The sequence below is a fragment of the Theobroma umbraticum genome, unplaced genomic scaffold (assembly GCF_002168275.2).
Source record: "Theobroma umbraticum cultivar Fairchild unplaced genomic scaffold, ASM216827v3 scaffold_44.0, whole genome shotgun sequence".
In the NCBI taxonomy this organism is placed as follows: Eukaryota; Viridiplantae; Streptophyta; class Magnoliopsida; order Malvales; family Malvaceae; genus Theobroma; species Theobroma umbraticum.
In genome coordinates this window covers 586,856-596,464 of record NW_018397255.1, presented here as the reverse complement: position 1 = coordinate 596,464, position 9,609 = coordinate 586,856, and the positions used below count along the sequence as shown (strand labels likewise).

Here is a 9,609-nt window from a genome sequence, read left to right as displayed (position 1 = left end):
TTAGCCATCCAGCCCTCGAAGAGAATATGCTTCAGCTCAGCACGGGCGGTGTAGATGGCGACAGTGTGGGCGGCGGGGCCGCTGCTGATGTTGCAAACCTTTGTCCTGAGAGGAGAGTCCATGGCTGAAGAGGCGGAGTTGGAAAATAATACTACGGTTGCTGCAGCGGATGTGGCAGCAAGAGCTACCAGGTGCGGGCTTTTCTCCACAGAGTTACTGGGCGTGTCGATTACTAACCCTTCACACGTCGTTGGAAACATAGTACACATGACGTGATTATATTAACAGGGCTAGAAAGTGGGGCACGGGAGGGGATAGGAGATTTGGTGCGAGGTTACTCACGAGCTTGAAGGGTAGCTAGAGCTGCCACGCCCTTCCCTGTATCTTAATTTTCGCCTTCCAAACAGCTTGCTTATGTTTATATAAACCTCCTCTTCTACTCAACAGCCATATCGCATTCTACGCTAACTTTCCTTGTTAAAGAAGATAAATACTTATTTAACGCATGCCCCATTAAAACCAAGAGAATGTTTCCAGGTTCAGCGTTAATAGCTCTTTCAACTGTCACTGCCCTTGCAGAAGAGAAAACCTTACATGCAAGCTTTGTTCGTGATGAAGATGAGCGTCCCAAGGTTGCTTACAACAAATTCAACAACGAAATCCCCGCGATCTCTCTCGCTGGGATCGATGACGTTGATGGCAGGAGGGCTGAGGTACGCAAGAAAATCGTCGAGGCTTGTGAGAATTGGGGTATCTTCTTGGTCGTTGATCATGGTATTGATACTAAACTCATTTCCGAGATGACCCGTCTTGCCAGGGAGTTATCGCTTTGCCTGCTTAAGAGAAGCTTCGCTTTGATATCTCTGGTGGCAAGAAGGGTGGCTTCATCATTTCCAGCCACCTTAAGGTACTGTGCTTTTGGCCTTTTTTGGGTTGAATAGGACTGTTTTCTAGTTGCTGTTGACTTATCTGGTCTTCCTAGGGCACATAGTTTCTTTCTATGATTATCACTGAAAGTATCTTATTAGCTATGAAAAATAATGATAAATCTGCGTTGAACAACAGATAACAGAGACATGAAATTTTGTTTTTTTTTTTAATAACCTCCATCCATGACATTGATCTTTGTTGCAGGGAGAAGCAGTGCAACACGGGCGATAGCTTGTGACATACGTTCCATACCCACTCAAGGTCCCGGACTATTTAAGGTGACCCGATAAGCCAGAGGGATGGGAAAAAGTGACAAAGCAGTATATCGACAAGCTTATGGGCCTAGCCTGCAAACTTCTTGAAGTATTGTCAGAGGCTATGGACTTAGACAAGGTGGGCTAGACTAAGGCATGCGTGGACATGGACCTGAAAGTGGTGGGCAATTTCTATCCCAAATGTCCACAACCCGACCTCACCCTTGGACTCAAGCGCCACACGGACCCTGGCGCCATCACCCTGTTGCTTCAGGACCAAGTTGGTGGGATCCAGGCTACCAGGGACCATGGCAAGACTTGGATCACTGTTCAACCCGTTGACGGGGCCTTTGTGGTCGACCTAGGAGATCATGGCCATGTAAACTTGAACTTCCCCGAGCCTAACCATGCTCTACTGGTTACGTGATGAGCTGAAAGTAATAGGACATTGGTGAAATTGCTAATTGGAAGGTTGAACTTGAAATGTCCACTGACGTGCCTTATGACTTGTCCAAGCGAATGTCACTTGATCACAACTATCAAGTTCACTGTACCATTGACTTATAGGCTTTGAGTAGATCTCAGCATCAAGTCATTCACCACAGTTTAGTTACGCAGGATTATTTATTGAAAGAAACAAATGGCCCTATGTAAAAGAATAATTCTTAAGTTGGCTAGGCAGGATGGGTGGACCCCACAGATGAATGGCTGTCATCTCTCAATTTTTAATTTTTTTATTATTATAAATATAAAATTTTAAACACAGTATAATTATCTATATAATTACCGCTTAACTTCTTCTCATTTAAAACCCTAAATTTAGCACTGACCTCTAGCATAGAGGAGCTTTCATGTGTGAATCAATTGATCATTTTGGAGTGTGGGCTAATCTCAAAGTGACTGAATTTATCTGTGGCGAGCAGTATCTAAGCAATGGGAGGTTCAAGAACGCTGATCACCAAGCTGTGGTGAACTCAGACTGCAGCAGATTGTCAATACCCACATTCCAAAACCCAGCACCGAATGCAACCGTGTACCCACTCAAGATCAGGAAGGGAGAGAAATCAATTCTCGAGGACCCATCACGTTTGCTGAGATGTACAGGAGGAAGATGAGCAAGGATCTGGAGCTCGCCAGGCTAAAGAAGCTGGCCAAGGAGCAGCAGCAGTTGCAGGAGATTGAGAAAACCAAACTGGAAGCCAAGCCTCTGGAGAAAATCCTTGCATAAACGTTTATTAATTTACTGGTCGTGTTAATGCCACAACTTTGCCACTGTTTTGTTTTCCATTGTGCTTGGTTTTTAATGCATTTGTCCTTATCTACGGTGGTGCCCCTTTTCTTTTGTTGTAGCAATGTGTTGTGCAAGTATAAATAAATTGCCACTACCTCAACTTCTTACTAGCCTCTAGCTTTTTTGCTTCAAGTTAAATTGTGATTTTGCCTTCTGACACTGTTCCCAAACGAAGCTTCAAGTTTGAAACCTTCATCACCCCATAGTAAAAACCCAAGTAGATAGTTTTTCTTTTTCTTTTTCTTTTTGCAGCGAAACCAAGTTTGACCTTTGACATATTCTTAAGAATCTTGAGTCGCTAGAACCAGAATCATGGAGATCTAGCTTGTAAACTTGGTAGTACAATTTGTTTGAACGATGTTACATGCACCAATCATTCGTATAACCTGAAATCGGTGTTTATCTTAGAGAACAATCAACGAAATATTGATACAACCTGGCCCATATAAAATTGCATGGCAAGGGATCTCCCAAGTCTTTTTTTTGACCTTGGATTACGACTCCTTTTTCATTTTTTTTAAATAGAATTGATTGATTGACTGAGGAAATAAATCGCTTTAGGCATCCCATGACCTTAAATTTCTTTCCAGGAAAGTTTGCGTGGTCTGCATATCTTTTGTTGGAGACCAATCCCTGTTATGATCATACATACACTCAAGCATTAATTGATTCCTGGTTAAGTTACTTTGCAAGACCAGATAAAAAGCCCTTTGGAGAGTTGGATTAGTTCGTCTCACTTTCAAAGATTAAAGCTATTTTGCACAGCTTGTAGATATAGTGGCTCTATTTATGTCAACATAAACAGAATGCTTTGTTGTGAGATGGAGTAGGAATTGGAAAGGTATTTTGTTTGTTGTCCTTCTTAAATTTAAGGTTTGGGTTAGTTTTGATCCGATCAAATCTAGCCTACTCTTAATCACCGAAAAGCCTTTGAAGAGAAGGACTTCCTCGTGGATCACTATCCAACAAGCCCACTACATATGCTTTGTGTCGGGAAGACTCAAACTGGGCCTGAGACAGAATTGGAAAGGTTCGTAGTGATATAATCACTGACTTGAATGAAGAAAATCAAAGATCACATGCTAAAGAGCAAGGGTTAAACTTTAACCTTAAATAATTTTTTGAAGGCTTAACTCACATCGGAGAATGCATATAACCAACGAAAACGGGAATTCTGATTTGACCAGACAAAGAGTGGCCTGCCTTGTATATGTCGGAAAAGCAAGATTCTGTCGTACCTTTTTAACACCGGTGTCAGACAGCATATATCTAACAATTCAAAAAGGGCTTTGGGGTGTGAAAGCAAGGCCATGAAGCATTCCTCCACTGCGGCTGCCCTCTCGTCAAGGAATTACAACTTTAAACATGATCAATCCCCATCCGAACCTCTTCGTTTTCGATGAACAATGTACTATTATGTTTTGTGGCCATGGACCAGCTGCCTGAACTAACCATGTGAGCATTGTTTGCCAAGGCTAGGTATAGTTGTAAACTGTCACTTGTCGTCTTGCTTGATAGACGAAAACACTTTAATTGAGAAACAAGGGATCTATTCCTCGGAAAAGAACATGCATGGCAAAGATATTCCATTCCCTTGGACGCAAATTCAGTTACCAAAACAAGAGAAAAGCAAAGTTTGCAGAGGAAAAGGACCCGTCCAACTTTGAAATTTTAAGAAGAAAAAGCACGTTTCCACTGCTCGAATTACAGGTAAAACGTGGAACCGTGGGTGAAGAAACGTAGCTCGATTTAGGACCTCTTAAGCAAGGAAATGACCCCGCCACCATTTGCGCATTAATCGAAAAAAGCACCATAAGCTTTAGACACATGAGCCCGAACGTGCATACCATAAAAAAGAAAGGTTGATGTCTCAAACATCAACCAGAGATTTGGTAAGCTTCATGAAGTAGCTGTCGATCGAATCCCATAATTGAGCAACCAGGGATGCACAGGCCAAAACGTGTTCAAAGGGGTGATTTAATTTCATACCTACTTACAAAAGATTATTATGAAAGAAAGGTTTAGGGCCATTGATTATCAGTTCGGTTCACTTCATATCAAATCATCAGTCACGTATTGTAATTGTATAGAATTTCCACATTCACACCTTCTGTCTGTCCCTTTGTTTTTAGAACATGAAGTGATAAGATAATGAGAATTCATCACGCTAGAAATTTGTCCACAGAGTAAGTGACAGAAGCAGGTGTCCCTTTCTACGCTTTCACTACGTCCACTACTCTTTTCTTTCTTTTTTTTTGGGTCCATGGGTCAGTTAGAGTTGGTGGGAATATGTAGTTGCCAAATACCCCATTCTGACGAAGTCTTTTATATGGTCGGAGCCAGAATTTTCAAAGTCCCTTCTTCATCGATTATTTGGATAGCTTTTTGTCTTACAGAAAAAAAAAGGAGAAATTGAAAGGACTCGTTGTTGGATATTTTTCTACCCCTTTTGGTTTTTGTTAAGTTTATGAAAAGTTTTATTTATAAAAAAAAAAAGAAAATTTCAAATGAACAACATTCATATAAAATCAAACACATCTATATATTATACCCAATTAAGGATTAAATTTAATTAAACCATCATTACAAACACAAGCACAGAGTTATCTTTATCAGAGATCTATAACAAACACAAATGGAGAAATGGACGGCAACCCAAAATCGAAATGGCCGCACTTACTAAAGAAACAAGACATTATGATGCATGTATAGCTTATCCCTTCTTCTGAGAAAAATTTAGCACATGCTCATCGTGTTCTTCAGTTCAGATTGACTTGGATCAAGTCATTTCTTTATAAGAAAAAGAGTTTTGTATTTTCTCCTTTTTGTTCCTTCTTTCTAGGCTTTAGGGTTTCTTACATGAAAAATGTGCATTATGGGAAAGGTGCATTACAGAAAATAAATATATGAGTGTGTGTATTTTTATTTTGTGGGAGGATATGATAAAGATCACCGACCTGACATAACAACTACGTACCTACTATCTTTACACAAGCTTACTTAGTTAAATAAAATTAATTAATAGTGGGTTTTCTTTTAATATAGAGAAAAGAATTCGAATTTAATTGTCTGCGTAGAAAAATATATGTATTTATTATTAATAATCGAAAATAGAAAGTGTTTGTTTTAATCCGGGGGATAATTAATCTAATCTTTTTTTATAATTCCTGCCTAATTTGAATGTATTCTTTTGGTGCTCCGTATGATTAAAAGCACCAACATGACATGATATTTGTACATGTTAACGCCTTTAAATAAGATTAATTGATAGTGGGATTTTTTTTTTGATTTAGACAAAGGAATTCGAATTTAATTATCTAAACAGAAAACTACAAGCATTTATCCTCAAACTATCAAAGATAGAAAAATGTGTGTTTTGATTTGGGGAGACTAATCAATTCTTCTTTATTTATAATTCCTACCTAATTTGAAGATCGAAAATTTTTATTAAAATAATAATGGTATCTTTTTGATGTTCGATATGATTAAGAACGCCAAAATGATATAGTAATTATTCACGATATTTACACATATTTATATTTTAAAATAGACCTAATTGATAGTGGTTTCTTATTAAAATTTTATAGAAAAAAATTCAAACTTAATCCTTGGAATAAAAAATTACATATATCTATGATTGAGAAAGAGATATATATGTTTATCAGTTCATACTACTAAAATAGTTAAATAAACTTGTGCTATACCACAAAGTGATGACGTGTTCCCCACGAAGTTTTTCATCATCTTGCATTACAGTGAACTGCCTCCCCCCTATTCCCCTAATCCCATTTTGGTAATGGTAAAAGATTCTTCATGGAATTCAATTCATCATGGTAATCAAAAAGCATCTCCCATTTCCACCTACAGGCCCAAAAACCAATAATTAAAGTGTGAGAGAAGAAGAGTCCCAAGGGGACACGACGAAAATATTAGTAAAAGTTCTACTTGTCACATTCCCTGGAAAAACTTTTCCTGCCCACGGTCTCCCTTTCACGTGAAACGTGGCCATAAAAACAGTAAGAATGCTCTTGCTTTTCCTGCCGCAAGTATTAGTGGGAAAATTTTTAGTTTATTTAATTTGATGTTTACAGGGAAACCCTTTTCCCAGTTTTTCTTTTGTTTTGAAAAAATGTTCGTCATCATCACAAGGGTAGGTAAGAGGGTTCGCGTGGGCTGGTGCATGTGATTTTCTATCCCAGAGAAATACAGAGTGGAGAGAATGCGGACAACAAAAGAAATGGGTTTTTCATTTCTTTAATAGAAGCAAAAAGGGAATCAAAGTTAATCCAATCAAGTCAAAGTCTTTTATATTTTATGCTAAGTGCGTTTGTTCATTTTCTGCGTGTGGTATCTTCTACCAGCTATATCCAGCCTCCAGGAGTATATTCCCACTTGCTGGCATATATATTCAGGGAGAAAAAGCTAGCTGAAGCTTTCTTTCTCCCTCCCTCAAGTCAGGAGATGCTCCTCCTAGCTCCAATTATCAGAGAAGTCCTGGAAAACTAAACCTTTTCAATCTTCAAGAAAGGTTTATGTTCATAATGAAATTGTTCTTTTACAGTTAGCTAGCCTTGCAGTCTCCCGCGGGGTAGGCAAAGACTAAGTCTCTCTCCTTGGTTCTCTTTATGTTTTCAACACGATCATTTCATCATGAACGAAGATGAGTCAATGTTTTACTTAATCTTGATTTTGATCAATGACAGTCAATATGATCTTTGCGTAAACAAAAATTTAGATTAAAATACGTTGTCGTGATAAAGAAGTTGATTCCTTGATCAGAGAACTATTATGATCTAATGGTATTCTAATGAAATCATTGTATCAACTGCTGAGTTTTACTAACTCAAACGACTAACAAAAAGAGAAAAGAAAAAAAAAACCCAGTTTTTCTTGACAAATTAAATATATTTTGACTTTGTATGCACACAAGGTTAATTAAAACGAAAAACAGAAAATACCATGAAATCAGATACAATATTAATTTGAGGCTTAAACATGAAGGTCGTGTATGCATTGTTTGACTGAATTCTTGAAGATCTTCTTTCATTTTCCAGTTTTTTTCTGGCTGTAAACTTTCCAAACAAAGCTGTGAGACAACCAGGCAGGGAATGTTTAATTAGTCTAACAAGACAAAAAAGCAATGGAGTATGTCTGAGGTTATTTTACACCTCTGGGATTCAACTTTCTTCAAAGTATTATCCAAAGACCAGGTCAGCAATCTGACTTCTGAACTCTTGACACCCCCAACATGAAACCAGGCTTGCCAGTTTACCTGACAGCCAATGCAGTTTAAGAAATTAAGTACCAGCCCCAACATAGTCTTTGGATTCTGCAGCTCCAGAAGTATATATGAACGATCATCTTCTGTATATGAAGATGAAAATTCTACAAAATATTGTTGAAATTTTGTATTAAATCTCTTCTTAATTTTGCCCGATCACCACATAAAAATGCAAGTTCATCCGATGGAGTGATGTCAGGATGCCATAGCTTACCCGCGTCATTGGGGATTGAGAAATGAGGGGTGTACTTGCTTTTTGTCTGTGAACAGAAAAGCTATCCGTGAAAAAGGGTCTTGGTCTCTGCGATGTAGGGTTTTGTCTTTCTTTTCCAAGCTCTTTTTTGAACTCCATATCCGTCACAAAGATTTGTTTCACACTTGAGAAACTCCCAAGGTTTTCACAAGGTTCGTGATCGTCATAGGTTTGAAAAGTCAGAGAGTTTTGCTTCTCTTTCACTGCTTTTGAAAGTGGAGATCATGACTTGAGGAGAGAGCTAGTGTCATTTCAACACGTTAAAAAATGAATAATGACTTAGACAAATGGATCGAAAGAAAACATTCATGACCCCCCAAACTAAAAATCTTTCCATACTGCTACTTCTTCTTCACTCTGTCATGATAATCAACAAGAAAACTGGATGCAAATAGAATCCAGGGGGGAAACTTCGATTGAAACCCAATTTAGCACGGAATCCAAACAATAATTTCCCCTGGTTATCTCCCTGGTTAATCAATCTTAAACCACTTTTCCAGGCAGGTGAAAGTTCTTGGGAGAGCAGTGAGAGGCTGTCAGATAAAGGTAAATCTGGAAACTTTACAAGAGACAATGGCAGCAGCATTCGAATGACGGTGTGATAAAATCAAACGTGGGAGTGTTTGACTATAACATACTTTGACACACCGACAGCTTCCTAACTTAGAACATTAATCTTAGACTTTTGTTTTTCTATTGCTTTGGTTCAAGAACATTTATTAATTTAGTTTGATTGATGATTTTCTTTTCAATTCTTTTTACAATGAAAAACAAGAAACTTCACGCAAATTTTGCACTAAAGTCATGGTTATTCCTTTTTTATGCTTATTTGACTAGTATATCAACCAAATCATCTTAAACATTAAAAGGATTACCTATATGTTATTATCATTTAAACTTGCATGTTGCTTTCATTCATTATCTTATTTTATTTCTAAAAATTTTAATATAATTAAATAAAAATTACCTATTGTATTGATAATTTGACACATGTGTAAAATTTATTTGACAAAATTAAAAAAAGTTGTCAACTATTCAAATTTGCTTATATCATATTTCTATCTTGGTATACATGACCAAGTGTTAGATTGATAAAGCTCAATAATTGATGTATTTTTTTATATTAAAAAATTGGATTTGATGTTTTTCATTTTTTGACATAAAAAAAAGTAAAATTGTAATTATTAAAGGACTTCTTAGATAGTAACCACTCAAGACTGGTACACCTATATTTATAAGGCCATTTGCCCTTAATTTTGGATGGCACATTGTTTTTAAAATCTTAAATGGACAAATAAATCTTGCAAATTTTATTATGAATCCAAATGCAACATTTTATTATGATCTCTAGTTTTTATTTTTTGCATAGGCTCTAGCCTTTGTAAGGCCAATGGTTTGTTTTGGCCAAAAAGAGAAAGGTCAATCTGACCAATGTTCCTTTATTTACTTGATTGAATAAATTGCAAATGGTAATTTATTTATTTATTTTGTTATCATTTTATGAATAAACAAATTAAAATTTTTTTAAAATTAAATACTTATTTTGAATCACTATCAAATTTTTATTTTACATATTGACGTAATGATGCTTTATGATTAG

General features: G+C 37.0%; 1 pseudogene across 1 annotated transcript; it reads left to right on the top strand.

The window, feature by feature from the left end:
• The first annotated feature begins 495 nt into the window (after nt 1-495).
• Nucleotides 496-2,608, top strand: LOC110409218 (naringenin,2-oxoglutarate 3-dioxygenase-like; annotated as a pseudogene). The gene is made up of 3 exons (XR_016352314.1): nt 496-907; nt 1,135-1,563; nt 2,108-2,608. The product of XR_016352314.1 is annotated as a naringenin,2-oxoglutarate 3-dioxygenase-like (transcript).
• Nucleotides 2,609-9,609: the final 7,001 nt, after the last annotated feature.